The sequence below is a fragment of the Lutra lutra genome, chromosome 4, assembly GCF_902655055.1.
Source record: "Lutra lutra chromosome 4, mLutLut1.2, whole genome shotgun sequence".
Lineage (NCBI taxonomy): Eukaryota > Metazoa > Chordata > Mammalia > Carnivora > Mustelidae > Lutra > Lutra lutra.
The window spans coordinates 164853695-164876188 of record NC_062281.1 but is presented as its reverse complement, the minus strand read 5'-3'; the positions used below and the strand labels follow the sequence as shown (position 1 = coordinate 164876188).

Here is a 22494-nt window from a genome sequence, read left to right as displayed (position 1 = left end):
TGTCTTTCAAAAGACTTGAGAGTATAAAATTCACTAGCATCCATGAAGGAACAACCCCTTTGACTCATGTTACTTAACTGAGCACTATGACTTGTTACACCATTAGTCACAGGTAATTATTAAAGCAGTCAAAGAAATAACCTGTCTTAATCAGCCAGAACAGAAGAAATCTACCATAGGAAGGAGTAAGGGGAAAAGAATCCTGCTGAGTGAGCAGCAATCACCTACTCAATCTTACCTCGACTAGCTACACCTAAAGGTAGTGGCACAGCCTGAGCTAAAAGGTGAGATCCGAGAGTCCTATGCTCTCAAAAAGCAATTAAAATCATGTGAGAATGATCAATTCACCAAGGGAGAATTAATGGAAGATGAGAGGCCAAACTTAAACTTTGGAGGGCTCTAGTAGATAATTAAGAGAAGAGGAACTAGTTTAAAATAAAAATAACTTAAGAAAATTGTACTGGAGATGGCTGCAAGTGATTTAATGCACAGAGAGGCAACATGTCAATTAAGATAGACACACACTGAAAAAAGAATATTGGCTTTTATTAGAAGATCATTAACAGTATAGAGGGTGTGTTTTGTGTCCTAGTGAAAGCAAAAAAAAACAGACTGCAAAGGAGTAAGAGCTAGGGGAGGGAAATAGAGATTTAGCTACAAATTCTATAAAATGAAAATAAATAGGGCTTAACCAACTGAGCCACCCCAGAGCCCCACGAAAGGCATTTTTCATTATAGGTATTTTTCATTATAAACGTGGCGTCAGGCTGTATAGCGGTCAAGATGATTGTTGCCTGGCCTTTGCCCGGGACACTTCATGATCACCTGTACTACTCTAGAACTTCTGGGCCTTCTTTGGTAGTGAGGGATCTCTAGTTCTCGGGATAAAACCCAAACATACACCAGGTGAAAGAAACATAGGAACCAGAGAGAAAAGTCTGTCTTCATGTAGGTGCTCTTGCAATTTTTAATAAATTATAGAAGTTTTCTGTAAAAGAAAGAAAGAAAGAAAGAAAAAGAAAATAAATAGGAAGTGCAATAAAGTCAAGCAGAGAGGAACATATTAAGAAATCAAAGAAGGTGAAGAATATGGTAGAATGTTCATCACACTGTATCCCCCCATTACTCTGATTTCTTCTTCACAACCCTTGTCACCAACAATATGACTTCTGTTTTACTGTCTGGTTCTCCTCCACTGGAATACAGATAAAAGTCTGTTTCATTCAGTTACACCCTCAAAATTTGAAATACGGTTAGCTGTCATGTTTGTTCAATATATGAGTAAACCAGGTTCCTTAAGAGCCGAAAGAGTATACTTCAAATAAGAGCAAGATTTGATGGAAAACTCACCAGAGCTCTTTTTTTTTTTTAAGATTTTTTATTTATTTATTTGACAGAGATCACAAGTAGGCACAGAAGCAGGCAGAAAGAGAGGAGGAAGCAGGGTTCCTGCCGAGCAGAGAGCCTGATGCGGGGCTCGATCCCAGGAACCCGGGATCATGACCTGAGCCGAAGGCAGAGGCTTTTAACCCACTGAGCCACCCAGGTGCCCCCTCACCAAACCTTTTAAATACAGTCTTTGCGGGGCGCCTGGGTGGCTCAGTGGGTTAAGCCGCTGCCTTCGGCTCAGGTCATGATCTCAGAGTCCTGGGATCGAGCCCCGCATCGGGCTCTCTGCTCAGCAGGGAGCCTGCTTCCTCCTCTCTCTCTGCCTGCCTCTCTGCCTGCTTGTGATCTCTCTGTCAAATAAATAAATAAAATCTTTGCACCCATCAAATACTTCTCCCTACCTCAAGGCAAATAATTTAGGACCAATCTGTAGTTAGAAGAGCAAGCTAAGTATCCAGAATATATGAAGAATTCTTAAAACTCAATAATAAAAAGATAACCCAATTTAAAAGTGGGGAAAGATCTGGAGATATAGCTCATGGGTACAGCATTTGACTGCAAAAAATGGGCAAAGATAAAAGTTACTAAGATCTACATATGTCCAATAAGCACATGAAAAGATTAGTCATCAGGGAAATGCAAATCAAAACCACAATGAGATACCACTTCATACCACTAGGATAACTATAATTAAAAAAAAAAAAAGACAATAACAACTGTTGCAAAGGTATGGAGAAAGTGAAACTTATATATTGCTAGTGGAAATGTAAAACAGTGTAGCCACTTCAGAAAGTTCAGCAGTTTACTAAAAAGTTAAACACAGCTACCACATGACACAGCCATCTACTCCTAGAGTCTATACGGAAGAAATGAAAACATTCATCCACACAAAAATCTATAAACAAATGTTCACAGCAGCATTAAATAATAGAAAAAAAGTGAAGAGCACCTGGGTGGCTCAGTGGGTTAAGCCTCTGCCTTCAGCTCAGGTCATGATCTCAGGGTCCTGGGATCCAGCCCCTGGGATCCAGCAGGGAGCCTGCTTCTCTACCGCCCCCTCCTCCCACCCCTGCCTCCTGCCTGCCTCTCTGCCTACTTGTGATCTCTGTCAAATAAATAAATAAAATCTTAAAAAAAGAAAAAAGTGAAAACAATCCAAATGCCACTAGCTGATGAATGGATAAATAAGTTGTACTATATCCATACAGTGGAGTAGTTAGCAATAAAAAAGGGATGATATATGCTACAACATGACCCCTGAAAACATGCTAAGTGAAAGAAGCCAGTCACAAAACTACACAATTCCATTTATATCAAATGTCCAAAACAGACAAATTTATATTAGTAGTTAGACCATGGAATAATAGTTAAATTAGATTAGTTTGTGAGAGTCTGAGGAGTGGGGAAATAAAGGGGACTAACTGGGTATGGATGGGGTTTCTTTCAGAGAGAGAAAAATGTTCTAAAATTAGAATGCAGTGACGGTTACACAACCCTTTGAATACATTAAAAAACATTAAATTTCACACTTAATGTACAGCATATGAATTCTATCTCAATAAAGCTTAAAAAAAAAAAAGAGCAAGTTTAGAACTCCATCACACAAATGTTCTTGTTAAGTTCTGCTTCTTCCCTCACTAGTGCCACAGGAGCCACCCCCACCCCCAAACTGCAACAGGAAAGGGAGAGTAAAAATAATGACTTCACCAAAAAGCAATACTACTACAGCAGTATCTTCAAATCTATAACCCCCTGAACCATTAGTGGTTCAATAAAGTTTCTTTTCTGTTGAGTTCTACTACTTCCACCACCTATTAATTAAACATATTTAATAATGCTTATGGGTCATTAAAAAAAATTCTATACAAAATTCTACAGAAAAACATTCTACCAGTATCTACAAATCAACTACTTAGGTTATACCTCTCTCCTGCTAAAACAAAACTAAACCCAGGTTATTCTCTAATAACAGAAGATGAAAAACGCATGCCAAGCAATCAGCTTTAGGTTTTTAAGACTGTTGTAAGACTAAAGAGTCTAAACTAACTAACTGCCTCTTTCCCCTTCATAGTTTAGGTCTGGTGTCAATCAATCAGGTGGTAAATGTGAGGGGAGAGAAGCCTCTTGGCCAAACATCACAGAGCTATAGATTCTTCCAAACCCCAAACCTTACTTCCTGCAATTTATGTAAACAGATCACAGGCCACCCTCCTCAAACCAAATCATAACCTAAGCAAGTAACACAAGATTCTATTTCTAGGTCTGTCATTAACCCACTGGATAATCCTGAAGCTTCAGTCTCCCTACTTTGCTCAATAACTTAACCACAATTTCTGGTCCCAAAATCATATTATGTGGTCTAATAAAAAACTTTTTCCCAATTTATAGCTTAGTTTTTATGGAAAATCTGTCAAAAATATGTGAAATTAAATATTTTATGCATGTCACTTCTACTGAATGTACATGAAATACGAAAAATTCGAAAGACTGTTCACTACAAAAATTTGAACTCTTCTATTTTAAACTTTTAAAGGTATTCACTAAACAGACAGAATAAGCTTTCAGAGGGCTGAAGGGTTTTGAGGCTTTAAATTTAAACTCAGTTATATTTAGAAAGCCAAGATGCCACCTCTCTGGATCCTGTATCTTTATCTTGGTCATTTGATTCATGTGCTTTGCCTGGTGTAATTCAAAGCAAGAGATCCTACAATATCCCTGAAAAGTAAACTGAACACATCAGAATGTACTGATTACCAGAGGAATGTCATGCTGTATTGCAAAGGACGGGAGGCTACAGTCTCCCACTGCTAGAGCTGCCCTGTTCCCGAAAATCCTGACTCAAGAGTCGAGGGTGAAACCTACAGAATCTGCTAAATAAAGTACCTCAGGTGATTCTGATACACAACTTAATTCAGGAACTACTGGTTTAGGACAAGGATAGCAGAAAGGTTTCATATCATTTACCAACTATGCTCAATAGGTAATAGCTACCTGAAGGGCTACACTGAGGAGGTCATGTCTAAAAACAACCAGTAATTAGTAGTTTGCCATGGACAAAGTGATGGGGAAGTGGCCACATGCAAACCACATTATCTGTCATCTGTGATTCAGACCACTAAATGGGCTTTTTTTTAAGGAGGCTTCTGAGGTAAGAGAAAAAAAGACTTAGATCTGGATTATTTACTTTTAACTGGCAAAAGCTTTGGCTGATTCTGAGAAGGTTGAAGGCAGCAAGAATAGGCCCACTGGCATACGTGCCAATACTCTCCATAAGTACTTATTAAGCTTCTTTCTCTCTCAAATAAATAAAATCTTTAAAAAGAAAGAAAGAAAGAAACAAAAGAGCACCTGGGTGGCCCAGTTGGTTAGGCATTCTCCTTCAGCTCAGATAATGATCCCAGGGTTCGGGGATAAGTCCCGGGCTCAAGTCGGCTTCTCCCTCTCCCTCTGCCCTCCCCCATGCTCACGCTCTCTCCCTCTCTCCCTCATTCTAATAGATAAAAAAATTTTAAAAAAAAAATCTTTAAAAACAAACAGGGTGCCTGGGTGTCTCCGTCGGTTAAGCAACTGCCTTCGGCTCAGGTCATGATTCTGGAGTCCCTGGACAGAGTCCCACACGTCCAGCTCCCAGCTTCGAGGGGAGTCTGCTTCTCCCTCTGACCTTCTCCCCTCTCATGCTCTCCCTCCCTCCCTCTCTCTCTCAAATAAATAAATAAAATCTTTAAAACAAACAAAAACCTTCCCAGTATTACACAGAAAAAGACTTCTCTCAAAATGTCAATAATCTTGTTTGAAAAATGAATATTCTGCATAATCATATAAATTTGGTTTAAAAAAAAAAAAAAGAAGGGGGTGCCTGGGTGGCTCAGTTGTTAAGTGTCTGCCATCTGCTCAGGTCACAGTCTCAGGGTCCTGGAATCGAGTCCCACAACAAGCCCCCTTCTCAGCAAGAAGCCTGCTTCTCCTTTTCCCTCTCCCTCTGCTGTTTTCTCTCCTTCTCTCTCTCTCTCTCTCTCTCTCTGTCAAATAAATAAATAAATCTTTAAAAAAAAAAAAAAAGGTTGTGCCTTGAGTTCCACATTAGGTAAAGGTGGGAGGCAGTGGGAAGACTGAGTACCAAGCAAAAACAGTATAATTTAGGTTGATTCAAGAGGGAATCAACTGGGGGTCTCATCAATACAGGACTACAATAATGGGTTAAGATTCCCCTAGCAGCATTTTCAGGGGGGCCCCCCCACAATGGGGGAACAATCAAGGCATGACACAGGAAGGCAAAAAAATCTGCTTTGAATTATTTTGTATGCGTCTGTCTCTTAACACTGGACTACTGGCTCTTAGTGGGCCAGGTATGTCAAATTAACCTTTCGGGAGGGGGTGGGGCTCAGTACATTAAGCATCTGCCTTCTACTCAGGTCATGATCCCAGGGTCCTGGGATCAAGTGCTGCATCAGGCTCCCTGCTCAGCAGGGAGTCTGCCTGTCCCTCAGCCTCTTCTCCTCCTCCCTGGCTCATTCTCTTCTCTCTCTCCCTCTCTCTCAAATAAGTAAAAAATTTTTAAAAATTTTTTTTTAAATTTTAAAAATTAAATACTTAAAGAGGGTTGAGGCATATGTGGCAAACAGCTTAATAATGGTCAAATCTGTGATGGGTATATGGGGATTCATTATATTTTATCTGCTTTTACAAATACTCAGCAGTGCACTTGCGGACTTTCCTGTTACTTGGTCAAGTCCAGCACCGTACAATTAATTCTTTTTCTTTTCTTTCTCAGATTTCAGGAAGCTTAAGAATGACTAGTACTTCTGAAGAAAACAGCCTAGACTCAATCAGAAGAAAACCAGCATTCATTTGTTAGCTCTACTAATAAGAAATCTCTCTGAATCTATTCAAAGAACTTCTTGTAAATTAATATGAGAACTGAATATGAGCCAAGAGAGTGACTCAGCTGCTAAAAAGAAACAAAATACAATCTTAAACTTCACTAGAAGCACAGTACCCAGATCAAGGAGGGTAACAGCCCCATGCACTCTTTACTAGTTAGTTCACAACTGGAGTATTGTGCTCTGTTTCAAGCATCACATTTTAAAAACACTTAGAAGCTAGAATGCTTGCAGGGAGAGATATCAGACTAGTGACGACTTTAGAAGCCAAATGTCAAGTGCGGAATGTCTGAAAAAAGTAGGTGTGTTTAGTGTGGAGAAGAACACTTCCCAGCCTTCCTTGTCACCTCAACCATACAGACCCCTGGTGTAGTACTTTCCAGAGGATTTCAAGAGTCATTAACAGGCATTCCATTGTCAGATAAATCTGAGATAAACACTGTTCGCGCTAACAGACTTATCAAAGGGTTCAATATCCTCAAGTGCTTTACCATTCTTAAGGATATTCAGTATTTCCCAAAAGGAACCATTTATTCATTCATTCAACAAAAATTCACCAAGCCCCAATTATTGGCCAAACATTCCTCCACGTGCTGGGGAATATAATGAATATTTTAATATTGTGAAACAGTTAAATTAAATAATTAAATATTTAATATTTAATATTGTGAAACAGAGTATCCTCTGTTTCTTGCTACCCCTCTAACTTGCACTGTGCTCCATATCTCTGGGTTTATTATGCTGCCGGCCTAGAAGGTCCACCACTAATCTTAATTCAAACATTATCTCCACAAAGCTTTCCTGATCATAAGCAAAACTTGCTTTTCAACAAGCTGGTGGCTTTCTCTGTATCAGCTCTCTGTGAACAGACTACTCCTCTTAATTACCTTCACATCTCTCATGATGCCCAGGACAGTGTCTTACACACACAGGTGTTCTAGAAGTATTTGCTGAATGAATAATCACTGAAATATTTGAAGGATTATCTTGATAAAGAACACAAACTAGGTCTCTATGTTCCACAGAGGATGAAGAAAGAGATGAAGTTAAAGGAAATTTTACCTCAATTAGAGCTAATGACAGTCTATCTTATAGGTATCTGTGACTACAGGCGTTCTAAGAGTAGCCAAGTACGTATCAAGTGCTTTAGTGGGAAATCTCACTGGCCTGAATGATTAACTCTTAAAATTTAGGAACTACTGTGCTTCTCACCATATCAGACAAAAGGAAACTTTCAAAACAATGTATTTGTAACAATAGTAAAATTCTAGGGGAACCTGGGTGGCTCAGTTAAGCGTCCAACTCTTGGTTTTGGTTCGGGCCATGATCTCACAGTGGTCATTGGACCGAGCCCGAAGTCGGCTCCCCACTCAGTGTGGAGTCTGCTTCAGAATCTTTCTTCCTTCCCTTCTACCCTTCTGAGCACATGCTCAAGCTCTCCAAAAATCTTTCCAAAAAAGTTCTTAAAATTAAACATGAAATATCCTTTCATTTACAACTACAGTGAATATGTAATATGCCCGTTAATGTCTTTTATAGTATTTATAGAGGATAAATAAAAAGAAGATGCTGTCTCTATCCTGAAAGAGTAAATATAAGGTTGCTCCCAAAGAAAATCTGAATGCCTAGGTCATTTACCTCAGTAAGAAATGTTCCTTAGATAAAGACATTCTTTAGATAAATGATTTTGAATATTTCGCAGGCAGAGAATTAACTATGAAGCCATTAGCTTCTCTTAAAGCCAGCTGACACCACTAAATACATTAAGCTCTTCACAAAACAAAGCTAGCCACACCGCCTTTTTAGTTAACCAGAAAACAGAAGAAATTCCAGGATACCTCCATATGCCACAGATTACCTCTACAGTGTCTCTCCCAAACTAAAAGCTGTAGTCCTCGCTGGCAAGGACCCTGTCTTTTACTTGTGTCCCCGGCTTTTAGTACAGTGCCCAGGACACAGCAAATGGTGAATAAATGAGCAAACAAGTGAGAGAAATTAATGAGTCCAATGTCCCTGGATGAAAACTACCTTAAAAAACCACAAACAGGGGCGGCTGGGTGGCTCAGTGGGTTAAAGCCTCTGCCTTCAGCTCGGGTCATGATCCCAGGTCCTGGTATCGAGCCCCTCATCAGGCTCTCTGTTCAGCAGGAAACCTGTTTCCCCCTCTCTCTCTGCCTGCCTCTCTGCCTACTTGTGATCTCTGTCAAATAAATAAATAAAGTCTTAAAAAAAAAAACAACCACAAATGGTTTTTATTGTTTGATACCTGCCAATGATATGGCAGCATAAAAGTAGATCTTAAGTCTAGTTTTCTTTATAAACTGGTGTGCTATTTTTAGGTCACTTATTGATAAATAATTACTTAAGTAAATCTAAGGTCTTGGGAGCTTCTAGTGAACTAAAATTAATTCCTTAATCAGGAGAGCTAAATGACCAAATTCTAATGCAAAGAAAAATCCAAAACACTTATTACATGCACAATTTGTCCAATAGATTATAATGAAACATTTATCAAACTGATTTATTAGTGTAACTGCCTAGAAAGCAAAATACTTTGATAGCACCAAGGATTTTTTTTTTTTAAAGATTTTATTTACTTATTTGTCAGAGAGTGAGCGAGTGAGTGAGCACAAGCAGGGAGAGCAGCAGAGAGAGGGAGAAGCAGGCTCCATGCTGAGCAAGGAAGACAGAGGACTCAATCCCAGAACCCTGAGATCATGACCTGTGCCCAAGGCCCACGCTTAAGCAACTGAGCCACCCAGGCGTCCCAACACCAAGTGTTTAAACTGTTCTTCCAAAGTGTTATGATTCACATTTTTCTTTTTTTTTTTTTTTTTATTTTATTTGTTTATTTGACAGAGAGCTAGAGAGAGAGCACAAGTAAGCAGAGCGGCAGGGGAGGGGGAGAGGGAGAAGCAGGCTCTCTGCTGAGCAGGGAGCCCGATGCGGGGCTCGATCCCAGGACCCTGGAATCATGACCCGAGCTGAAGGCAGCTGTTTAACCAACTGAGCCACCCGGGCGCCCCTGATTCACATTTTTCTAAATTCTCATTCTAAATTTTCATACATGTTTAATTTTCCTGATTATAAAAATGGTATAAGCTCACTGTAGAGAACTCAGAAAACATAAAATGGGTTCAAAGGAGAAAATAAAGACTACCCACTATGATGCTTTCTTTCACAGTCTTTTTTTCTATGCAGTTCTAACTTCTTTATATACTATCATTCTTCCTACCCACTGGGCAAGAAACAATAGACTCACACTATGACAGTAACCTGAACTCCCTCAGTAGATTCGTGTTCCAGGTACAATTTCTTAAGAGTCTACATGTTATAGATGTGTACTTCCAAAACATCAGACCAAATCTGTAATTTTCTAATTCTTAAAAGTATCCCTTCTGAGTCTGTCTCCTCCATGCCTCCAAAATTCTACAAAGGCAAAGAAAGCAGACTCAAGTAAAAATAGATCCAATGACTGGAAATGAACCCAAATTTAACAAGGCAAGAAGTTGTTCTCGATAGTTTTATGTCCCTTAGTCTGATATTATCACAAGTTCTGTTCCAAGCAGCCAAGATCCTTTGAGGTCCATAGCCTTTAATTTCTACCTCAAAAATCCAAAGTATATTCTTCATAAAACCTTAATCAGTTTTTTATAAAGAGTACAAGACCAGAAACAGAATGCACGATCTTGGTTCCTGTTTCTGCGCTACTGAACAACTTGAGTAATACTAAATCTTAGCTTGTATCTCATTTTCTCCATTTGTCAGTAGGCATACTACTTGCCCCATGTCTATTACTGGGCTGTTGGGAGGTTCCAACACCAAACAGATCAGAGAAAATGCTTTTCAAAAAGTATTACTCAGGGGCGCCTGGGTGGCTCAGTGGGTTAAGCCGCTGCCTTCGGCTCAGGTCATGATCCCAGGTCCTGGGTTCGAGCCCCACATCGGGCTTTCTGCTCAGCAGGGAGCCTGCTTCCTCCTCTCTCTCTGCCTGCCTCTCTGCCTACTTGTGATTTCTCTCTGTCAAATAAATAAATAAAATCTTTAAAAAAAAGAAAAAAAAGTATTACTCAAATATAAGATGGTTATTTTCTCAAAACACACGTCCCCTATAATAAACAATATAAAACACTACCTCTCCACATAAACAAAATGCCTTTTCCAATGGTGATTACTATGTATACGCATAGCAGGACAATACCATCAAGACCTCCTTACACAGGGTAGACAGGGAGAGCATGTTATAGATTCGCAGACCCAACCACACTAGCAGAAACTGATGCTATATATTATTCATCTCCTACAATGACAGTTAACCTGCTCCTGACTACAGCATATTTGACTGTTGTGTCTATTTCCCAAAGTTCTACAGCCAAGCCACAGAAATTTTAGTCATTTTTTAACAAATTTAATAAGCACCCATGCATGTATCCACCAACCAAAATCTAGGATCTTAACAGTAACTTATTTTTACCATATTGCCCTCCCCTCAGTCCAATCTCTCTGTAAGCAGTATGAAATTATTAGTGAGTTCTTAAGTCTGCCCCCCCCCATCCTTTTGCCTCACAAATCTGTGTCAACATTCAATAAGGACAGATCTCTACTTTAAGAAAAATTCCAAACCTGGGGTGCCTGGGTGACTCAGTCATTAGGCGTCTGCCTTGAGCTCAGGTCATGACCTCAGGGTCCTGGAATCAAGCCCCCCTGCTCAGCAGGAGGCCTGCTTTTCCCTCTCTTACTCCCCCTGCTTGTATTCTCTCTCTTGCTGTCTTTGTGTCAAACAAAAAAATATAAAAAAAAAAAAAATTCCAAGCCCAACTTCTGAGATCTCTAGTAAGGTAACATCAGCACTGTATGATTCAGATCAATCTTATTTCCTTGATATCACTATACCACTGGCAGGACGCTGTCCAGTAGGTAAATTCCGTTACAGCTTTTAGCTCTGTAATCCAGAAGAGTTTAGCTAAAAGTTTACTGGGTAGTCTCCTTCAAATATAGGATCATCCTGAAAAAATGGACCAACTGTTCTGTGACCCTCTCCCATGTGTGACCCAACTCTTCATGATCCTCTCTACATGTGAATGAAAAAACAGCCAATGCTATGCTACAGTTTGAATGTTTCTGGCCCCCCTAAAACCCACATGTTGAAATCCTAAGCCCCAAAAATGATGGTATTAGGAAGTAGGTCTTTGGGAGGTGCTTAGATCATGAGGCTTAGAGCCTTCACGAATGGGATTAGTGTCCCATAAAAGAGGCTCCAGAAGGATCCCTTGTACCTTCCACATGTTAAGGTAACAGCTGTAAGACCTTCACCAAAAGGCAACAATGCTGGTGCCTTGTTCCTAGACTTTCCAGCCTCCACAATTGTGAGCAATAAATTTTTGTTACTTATAAGCTACCCATCTGTGGTATTTTGTTATAGCAGCCCAAATGAACTAAGAGAGCCAACATGCAAAGTTATAGAGACTCTCTCTGAAAACTCCCACGCAAGGATTTTCCCCACCCCTAAACTATTAGCATTCAATTCAGAAGAGAGACCTCTAAGATTATGTTCTGACAACAGTTCCTCTTATTGCATTCCATAAGCATGAGTCCATTACAGACTACTTCACCCATTGATGATGGGAAATAAGTCTGACAGGGCAGTGCCAATGTAGGTCTGATTATACCCCAACAAAATCACTTCAGATTTATGCTAAAATCTTAAAGCAACCAGAGTGGCTTAGTAACTATCAGAATCTATGCTTATTAAATGTTTCTTTTTTTTTTTTCTTTTTTTTTTTTTAAGATTTTATTTTTTATTTATTTGACAGACAGAGATCACAAGTAGGCAGAGAGGCAGGCAGAGAGAGAGAGGAGAAAGCAGGCTCCCTGCTGAGCAGAGAGCCCGATGCGGGGCTCCATCCCAGGACCTGAGCTGAAGGCAGAGGCTTTAACCGGCTGAGCCACCCAGGTGCCCCTTATTAAATGTTTCAAAGTAAGAGTTCTTATTGAATATGGTCCTAATTAAGTCATATTCTTATTTATCCTATATTTTATCTTGTTACAGTACAAAAGTTTGACACCATATATAAGTCCCACTTCTTTCCTTTTCAGTTGCTTTGTCTCAATTCTATAAGAAAGCTTTGTCTCAATTCTATAAGAAAGTAGTAACCATTTTGAAAGACATCACATTCTCAAGTTATCAGTTGATATGTTATGCAGAATAGAAGCTGAAGGTACCTAACTATAAAAGGCTACTTAAAATAAATAGAATACCATTGTTATAAATATAAATACAACATCTGGTTCCATATAACAAAGCTATTTCCATATCCCAACAGATGGTCCACAGTAATAATGCTTTGCTGATCTGGTTATAACAAATTCTATTAAATCCGAAATCCTGTATAGCAGATGCCTTTTCCAATTTCAGTATAAGTCAATCTCTTTAACCAAAACACTGTGCTTTGGTTCTTGTTATCTGTGCACTAAAATCCAATTATGCCAATTAAGATGATCAAATTTTTTGAGTTATAAAATGCCACTGTGGTGTTTTCTGAGTTTTCAAGTGAAGGAGGATAGAGTATCTCTACCTAGGACTGAAACACTAACTGTCGATAATGGAAAACAAAAATTCAGTTATAAGAAGGCTGAGGAGAGGTAAAAGTGAGCTTTGGCTATCTCAAGCCAAGGTTCCTGAACAGTGGCAATGTGGAAAGCTAAGTGCATAACAAAGCCAACAGTGAAAAGCACTGAAAACAATGCAATTTCTGAGTTGAAAGGTTATGAGGAAGGACAAACAAAAAGTTTACCTGAAAACAAACATCTATCTCTGTACACTGCAGTACCTGGTTCAGTTTTAAAATATGTGGACACAATGTCAACTTTAATTTTGCTATTTGCTTCCCAACACACTCAAAATCCAAACTTCATATCCTTGTCATGCCCTTACTTGAAATATTACCCTCTATTAACTCATAGCCCAGTAAGCAGTACAATGTAGTGATTAACAGCCACTGAGTTCTGAAAATAGACTACAGGCATTCAAATCCTGCCTCTTTCCATCCCTAGCTATAGAACCTCAGACAAGCTACTTAATCTCCCTGTGCCTGTTTCCTCTCTGTGTCTGTAAAATTGATAATAATAAAATCTACCTCTTAGAGTTGTTATGAGGAGTATATGAATAATAAATGTTAAGTACTCAGAATACTTTTGGACCCATATTAAGGCTTCAGAAAATGCCACTATCATCACCACATAAATACCCATTGATGTTCTGAAGAAAAGGCAGGAATATGAAATCACTTATCTAAATCACAGCACAAGCAACAGAATCTGGTTAAAAATACACACACACACACACACACACACACACTTCATTTTAAGTCCCGAAGATTAGACATTAAAAATTACTGATTCACTAAGTAAGGAGATTTCCCACCCCTCCAATTACCCAGAAATTCACAAAGGAATCCTTTAACTTAGAACACTAGCAGGGAGTAGTAGAAATAGCAATGAACATGGACTAAGGAGATCAAATAGCTCCATTACTGATTTAGCTGTACAATCTCGGGCAAGTCACCTAATCTAAACTTCAAATTGCTCATTTTAAAAAATGCTTTGCCCCACATCACAGGACTGTTATGATACAAAATGAGATGATGTATGAGAAAATTTATGTAAACCATAAATACTACATGAATGTTCAAGGGCCATGTCTTACTCATTTTTAATTCCCAATGCCTAGCGGAATGCATACCAGAGGTTACAATCTAAAAGAAAAGCCATAGGAGAAGTGAAACTCACAGGATGAGGACTAAGATGAAGTAAGGGAAAGGCTTTTTACAAGAATAAGAAACCCAAATATCCAACTAATGAATGGATAAATAAAAGGTAGTATAGCCATACAATGGAATATTCTTCAGCAATAAAAAAGGATGAGATACTGATACAAACCTCAAGATGGATAACCCTTGAAACACTATGCTAAGACACAAAAGACCATATGGTGTATGATTCCATTTATATGAAATATCCAGAACAGGGTATATTTTTGGGGGGATGATGAAATGACTAAAGATGATTGTGGTGATGGATGTACAACTTAATTTACTAAAAACTGTTGAACCATATACTTTAAATGAACGAACTATACAGTATGTAAATTATACCTCAAAAAAAACTTTGAAAAACGAGTAAGAGAAAAAGATTGTGAGAACCATTAAAGTATAAAATTACTGGCTTTAGAATACACTTGTTTCTTTCTTACAGAAAAAAAGTGAGTTTCCTGATATTTGAATAGTTCTGACACGTAGACAAAAAAGACTGGTGGAAGAATTAGGAGAAGATACTTAAAATTACCACACCAGGGGTACCTGGGTGGTGCATTCGCTTAAGAGTCTGATTCTTGGTTTCGGCTCAGGTCATGATCTCAGGTTGGGAGATGGAGCCCTGCATCAGTCTCCCCGCCTAGCAGAGTCTGCTTGAGACTTTCCCTCTTCATAACCCCTAAAATAAATAAATAAATCATTAAAAAAAAAAAAAAGTTTAACCACCCCAGACCATAATGTCTCTACAGATCTTTCTGTGGAAAACAAATGTGATATCTATTCTTATCCTTCCTTTTAAAATTCTAAGGTTAAAAATTACTTCCCAATCCTAAATAGTCTTTCCATCATGATGATTATTTCTGAACTCCCAGACTATCTCTGATACTATCAACCCCAGTACCTCTCCTATCCTTGGCTTCTATAGCACTGATATACTTCCTGGTTCTTCTCAGAATGTTTACCTGTTATTCTATAATGTCACACCAAATTCCAAACCTCAAAGCTCTTTCACCATCATACTACTAACTTCCTATCAGTCATCTACTCACCTGTTTTTTACTACCATCTACACAGCCCTGATCAGTGAAAAACCTACATTTTTATCTCTATTAATCCTATAACAATGTACTGATACGTCAATCGTACTCTAGGCAATTTTTCATTGTCTTCACTGAGGCTGGCAAGCAGCAGTGTGGCTCAACCAAAATAATTCTGATGCTATTTCTATGTGGCTTTGCAATGTGGGGTACATTTTTTTCTTCTGAATAGATCTGTTTTTCCAATTGTTTTGCTTACACTAGTCTTCATTTCCAGTCAAGCCAGCAAGGAGAAAAGCCATCAGGACTGGCAGAAAACTAGCCTATTATTGAAAAACTGATTGAACCCTATCTAATGTTGCCCATAACCAATCTTAGCTCATTTCCCTTCACAGTGATACTTTCCTAATTTCCTCTAATCAGTCATCCTCCCAGGACTCTAGGCTTTTATCTTTTAATGCTTTTTTGTTTTCTTCCCTTTGTCCACAATCATCACTAAGCTCAAATTAATCTTTACTCACACATACATCTTCTTACATATCAGATGATTCTTCCTCAGGACAGTTCAATTTAAAGATTAATGCAAAAAGCTCAAAGATGAGACTGCCTGGGTTCAAATCCTCACTCTGCAGCTTACTCTCTGAGGGATTTGAGGCAAGTTACTTAACCTCTCTGTAACTCAGTTTCTTCATGGGAATAGTAAGAACTTTGCAGAAATTTTGAGATAAATACATGTAAAGAGCTTACAACAATGCCTGGCATGCAGGAGACATTCAATAAAGATTAGCTATTATTTTATTCCCACAGTCATTACCTTATGCCAGACTCTCATCTTACTCATAAAATTCTCCAGGACTATTCTAGTCAGTCTCCTCACTCCAGAACACTCAGATAATACAAAAACCTTTGTCAGGGACTATATGCATTCTCTTACTCCCAGTCTTTAGAACCCAATACGGTACCCCATCAAACTAAACCCTACATCCTTGATAGGTCCTCCACCAACACCTACTCACCAATCCTGAATTCATTTATTACTATTCACCAATATAGATTTTCTGTGCAGGTCAACCTACTTCCTGTATCTTTTTTTTTTTTTAAGGATTTAATTTACTTGTCAGAGAGAAAGAGAGTACAAGCAGGGGGAACAGCAGGCAGAGGGAGAAGCAGGCTCCCTGCTAAGTAAGGAGCTCCATGCAGGACTAAATCCCAGGACCCTGGGACCATGACCTGAGCTGAAGGCAGACACTTCACCACCTGAGCCAAGGTATCCCTTGCTATATCTTTTTATACACTGTCACTTCTTTACCTCTGTAAATACTCCCTCACTCTCCTGGAATACATCTCGGCTCCTCTGAAAATGCCTACCTTTTGCAAATCTCACTTACACCTTTTAGGTTGGCTGCACTGTCATCCCAACCAGGAGTCTGATGTTGCTTGGTAATTTATGAATATGTATGTTATGTGTTGTTTCCCAGAAGAAGTTGAAGCATTTGTAGACACCACATATTTTATTCCTTGTGTCTCTTCATACAGACTACTTCACACACAGCGCAGTATTTTGCAAAAGTATACAAATGCTGACTGACTTACTGAAAAAATATGTTTCAGAATACATCAGAAAAACAGTCTCTATTTTCCACTGCCCCACCCATACTCAGCATGATGAAAACAGATAGAATCTGTACTTCAATATCTTTACTTTGCATGGGAGAATATATGAACAACTGTACCACACAAAAGGAATATATATATACACTCAAAGAGAACATACAATGCAAAAGACAAATCAAGAAAAAGTGAGCATGCTAGCCAACTTGGAATCTAAAAAGTGACTTCAAAATAGTAAGATTTTATTTCACCCAAACTAATGAACCAAAAAGAACCAAAATAAACATGTCCTGACCCCATCCAACAAGTACCTCATAAAAGTATGAAAAGTTCCCAGTATCACAAAAACCAATAACAAGATTCACCTCAACTCCAAGAGACACAAAGGGAAAACAAAAATTCTCAGGTTTACAATTAAAAAAAAAAAAAAACTTAAAAAATTTAATCACATCCATATATGCCACCCAAACAGAAAAATGAAGGGGAGTTACTGCTTTTCTATAAATATTTGTTATGGTCTAGGAGGTATAAGACTTCTCTCGCAGCTACTGCAGCCTGCTCCCTGTTAAGGGAGCAAGCAATCTGGTCACACAAGAGCGAAACACAGGAAGCTGGAAACCTTAACCTGGAACGGACATAAAGGAAAGAAACTACCCCAAACACGTTTCAAAACCAGCTTCAAAAAACAGAGTAGCGCAAAGATACTCAACAGAAAAAGAGGAAAAGTGAAATAAAAGAGCTCCCACAAAATAAGTGACTCAGTGAAACTCTCCAGTACCGCGTTCCAAGTAAAGAGCCATGCATGCAATACTTCCATAACATGCACTCATTTCACTGGGAAGCAAAATAGAAGGGAAAAAAAATACAGGTCAGGAAAAGACAAAAAAAGATGCCCACCAGACGCTAACTCCCGGGCCGGCCCAACTCAGCTCATTCAGAAAGCCCACTAGAAGCAACAGAGACGTGAACCGCACAACCCAGAAAAGAAAAACCTCTGCCAACCAAACACACGAAAAGTAGAACGGAGAAGTGATAACTATACACCTCAGTGCATCGGCAGCTAGAGCACACTCTTTTGGATCAAACAACAGAGAAAAGAACGAGAACAGCTAAAAGCAGAGGAGGAACGACGTCTATGACACTAAGCCCTGCCAGGTCCCCTGCTGGTCTCAATTTCAGAGAGTACAACTCCTGCTTCTCCCCAGCTAACCAACAGTCGGCCTCAGCAAAGCAAACTGCCCCTAACACCTTCCACGCCACGGGAGGAAATCACAGAGGAAAAACCACCGCGTAAACCTCCCTCCTCACCAGCTGCAAAAAATGGAGGGGGGAGGGGGGAGACACCCTACCACGTGGGCAGGATGCAACACACACAGGACAGCAACACGTCCGCATGGAACGGCTGCCTCTGCCCCAATGCCGGCAGAGGACACGGCGTCAGGGTGGGTGGGAACGGAGGCCCCTCGCACGGGCCCCATCCCGAAGGGCTCCCCCGAGGCCGGAGGTACTGCCCGCCTCGCCGGCCGAAAAACACCCCAAGCTTGAAGGGAAGAAGCTGCATCGTGCCGAGGAGAGGGCCAGCCCAGGCAGGCCAAGGGGCAGGTCACGAAAAGGAGGAGACCGCCGCTGTCCTCCGACTCGGCGCCCCCGGGAACCCCGTCTGACTCCCCCGGGGCCCCGCCTGGGGGAGGGGCGGGAGGCGCGGAGCCGCCACTTCCCTGCTGAGGGGCAGCAGCAGCTGAGGAGAAACGCCGCGGGGGAGGGAGGGACCCAGCCCTCGCCACCCGCCAGGCCCCAGCCGGGACCCGGGCCCCCTGCCCCGCCCGCCGCCCACCCCGCACCGCGGCCGCGGCGGAGAAAGGAGAGGGCGTCTCGCGGAGGGCAGCCCCTGCCTCCGTCCCGGGAGATGCCCCAGCCCCGCCTCCTCGCCCGCCGCCTCGGCCCCGCCGCCCCGGCGGCGGGCACTCACCTCAGGCTGCGCAGGCCGGGACGGCCCGGCCGAGCCCCCGGCCGCTGCGTGCGTCTCCGCCTCCCGGGAAAGGTCCCAACGGCGCCTGGTGCGAGCGGCCGAGGCCCCGAGCAGCGCCGAAAGCGGCGGCGGCAGCGGGAGCAGCCAACATCCGGGGCCGCGCACCCGGAACTACTTCACGACCCGCTCCCCTCCCGCCCCCGCCGTCGCCCCCGCCTCCCGCGACGTCGCTGCGCCACCGGCACGGCATCGGCGGCGTCCCCTCCCCTTCGCGGACAAGGCCGCGGCAACGCGCGCGGGATCCCTCCGCTGGGACAAGTAGTGCCCTGGGACGCCGGGGTAGCTCCCTCAGCGCAGCCAGTATTTTGGAGTTCCGAGCGATTTGGGGTCCCTGCGCCTCCGAGTGGCGGCTAGGAAGTGGGAACGGAGGGGACAACCCCGTAGTTGACAGCAGGGACCTTTGGCCTTGGACCCTGCCCACGGATTCCTCAGGCCCCATGCTCGGGAGGAATGGCGCTTCGTGACCTTTCCCCACCTCCCCGCCCCCTTGGTAGCGGCAGGCACCCCAGCCTTTCCGGGGAAACCAGACTCCTTTTCCAACTTTGCACAGAGCGGGTTCTACAGGCCCCAAATAAGGGCACCTTGGCTCTTCAGGACCTTCCTTTTAGAACTTTACAAGTCCCGGGTTCTAGGCCCATCTCCCGAGGCTTGACCCTGTACTATCCTCAGTTTCCTTCTTAAAACAGAGTAGCTGGGACTCTAAAGGCCCTTCTGATTCTAAAATAGTTGCCCAGGGGGCACCTGGGTGGCTCAATGGATTAAAGCTTCTGCCTTCGACTCAGGTCATGGGATCAAGCCCCGTGTTGGGCTCTCTGCTCAGCAGGGAACCTGATTCCCTTCCTCTCTCTCTCCCTGCTTCTCTGCCTTCTTGTGATCTCTATCAAATAAATAAATAAAATATTTAAAATAGTTGTTCAGGTTATGGTCCTTCCTATCAACAGGTGGAACCTTTTGAAGAGTAGTTGGGAAGACCTGTGAACTTTGGAATTTCCTTCTACGTCAATCTTCACTGATTCTTTCTCTAAACTATTAGCACTGCTAATCTGCCCTGTAATTTCATACTTAATTACATTCAGACCTCTAATTTGCTATTGCTTCATTGGGTTAGTCGCATATATATAAGCAAGAACCAGCCATACTTTTGAACTCACAATAGGTGTTCAATATTTGGATACTCAGATATTTGTTAGATGAATACTAGGTTGATTGGATGAAGAGAAAAGAAGAGGCCTGAATCAGTTGGCCCTGGGAACCTTTTTTGACATAGTCTGGTAGAGATCAGATAAAGATGTCAGGTAGTTAAAGAGCTGAGTACCCAGTTCCCAGTACCCAGATTGAACACCTGCCATTTGCTAAGCATTTATTCCTTTTCTGTTTAAGACTCTAGCAAGAGGGGCACCTAGGTGGCTCAGTGTTTGGTTAAAGCCTCTACCTTCAGCTCAGGTCATGATCCCAGGGTCCTGGGATCATGCCCCACATTGGGCTCTCTGCTCAGCAGGAAGCCTTCTCCGCACCCCTTCTCTCTCTGCCTGCTCTCTGCCTACTTGTGATCTCTGCCTGTCAAATAAATAAATAAAACCTTAAAAAAAAAAAAAAAGACTCTAGCAAGATTCGAGGGGCCCCTGGGTGGCTCAGTGGGTTAAAGCCTCTGCCTCCGGCTCAGGTCATGACCGCGGGTTCTGGGATCAAGTTCTACATCAGGCTCCCTGCTCAGCAGAGTCTGCTTCTCTTTTTCCCTCTGCTTCTCCCCTACTCTTGGACACATGCATGCTCTCTGTCTCTCAAATAAATAAAAATCTTAGAAAAAGCAAGATTCTGAAAATGAGAAGATTAATTCACGCATTTGTCCAACAAATATTTGCCAATCACTACTAAGGTTGTTAGACACTACTTTAGTGCTTGGGATATATCAGCAAACAGTAGAAAGAAAGGAGAAAACATATCCTTCCCTTTTGGAGTTTTCATCTGTTATGAGGAAGAAGGTGATTAACATAGCAAAATTATTTAGTGTGTTAAAAGGTATTTGGTGTTATGAGGGAAAATAGAGTAGGGTAAGGTGTATGAAGAAAACTAGAGGAGGGTGGGGCTTGGGATTTTTTTTTTAACAACAGCTGTTTATTTACCAATAATGGGTTTATTTGTTCAACAAATATCAGCCAAACCATGCATTAGGTGCTGGGGCTTCCGTGGAGAACAAGCCAAAGTTCTGAGCTGATGGACTCCCCAGCTAGCAGAGACCATGTGCCAGGTGCATTCCCGTGTCCCATGCAATGCTTTCGCAAGTCTGTGAGAAAGGACTCCTGTCCTCATCTTTGCAGCTAATGAAACAGTCTCAGGAGAGAAAAACCAGCCAGGATTCAAACCTGAGGTCTTCAGAGTCCAACTCCCTTTCTAGCTTCACCTCAGCTGAGATGTTGTATTTTTCTGTTGCGTTATACCTCACCTCTTTCATCATGGAAACTCATGTGTTAATCTAGGTGAATGGCCTTAGGCTGGTATTGGGGCAAAAGGGAGGGAGAAAAGGAAAATATTTAGAGGAGAGGGAGAACTTATCAAAACATCTAGACAGGTGGAGCAAAGTAATAGGGGTGGCAAAGAGGATTTAGAGGAAGAAAAATGAAGGTAGACTCAGAATCTTCCAGTTCTGGTTTCAGGGGTTGGGATTTTAAAGCCATCGGGGAGAGCCCAATCCCTCATGTGACTTTAATGAGAAACTCGAAGAGACAGTGAGGGAGGGAGCGGTGCCTTTGTCTGGGAGTGTCCCAGGCAGAAGGAAGAGCTAGTAGAAAGGCCTGGAGGCAAAAGCATTCCTGGAAGTATTAGACACCGTGAAGAATCCAGGACACATAGAGCAGGATGAGCAACTGAAACCGGAATGGGCTGATAAGGTCAGAATGGGGTCTTGAAGGCCATTGTAAGGATCTTGACTAAAATAAAACCACCACAGGGCTCTGAACAGAGGAGCGGTAGGCAGCTCTTGCATACAAAAGAGTAGAGTACACAGAGAGTATTGCAAGTCAGAGGCTCCACTGTCCTGGTTCAAGACAAGGACTTGGACCAGGCTGATAGAGTAAGTAGGAAAAATAGGACACAGTCTCTATATTTTAACAACTCACAGTACAATGGGAAACAAATAGATTAGACAATCACAATACACTGTGATAACAGAAAGAGTATTCTGAAGAAGCAGCTACCATTGCTAGCTTTTCTGAGAGAGGGTAGAAGATGGGTCTTCTACCAATTGCCAAGGGAATTGGAAGTCTCTAGTTCTTTTTTGGGCCGTTGGGTGAATCCTTGATAACACGGCTAAAATTTGTCTTCTTCCCACCCCTTCAGATCTCAAAATCCATCATCGTCTGAGTGGGGCTAGAGACAGAAGGGTTGTAAAGAACAGTCTGGGTCACGCACTTCAGAATATGGGGAAAACTGAGATTATCCCCATTTGTCGGAGGAAGAACCTATGGCCCATAGTCACCAGGTTTTAACCTGAGACCAGGATCAAGGTCATCAAAGTCCCAGACCAAAAGACTCTCTGAGTCACTTGATGGGGTCAGCCAGATGACGGGGTAAAGGAATAGAAAGACTTGTACCTGGACGGCTGCCAGAATGGGGTTAGGGGCTTGGGGATCAGCAGACCTTGAGAAGGAAAGAAACACAAGTCCCAGAATGTCAAAGATGGAAGAGCTCCCCCCGCACCCTGCCCCTTCCAGAAAGAGTTGTAATGACCATAGCAGCAG

At 41.8% G+C, this 22494-nt stretch overlaps 1 protein-coding gene across 3 annotated transcripts in view; it reads right to left on the bottom strand.

The window, feature by feature from the left end:
• FOXJ3 (forkhead box J3) overlaps positions 1 to 18831 on the bottom strand; it is a 153943-nt gene extending 135112 nt beyond the window's left edge. For 2 of the 3 annotated variants that reach the window (XM_047724681.1, XM_047724683.1), the window contains exon 1: positions 18698 to 18831. The gene's annotated coding sequence lies outside the window, so the exon portion shown is untranslated. The remainder of the gene's footprint in view (positions 1 to 18697) is intronic. The other variant, XM_047724682.1, reaches the window with a different exon arrangement.
• Positions 18832 to 22494: the final 3663 nt, after the last annotated feature.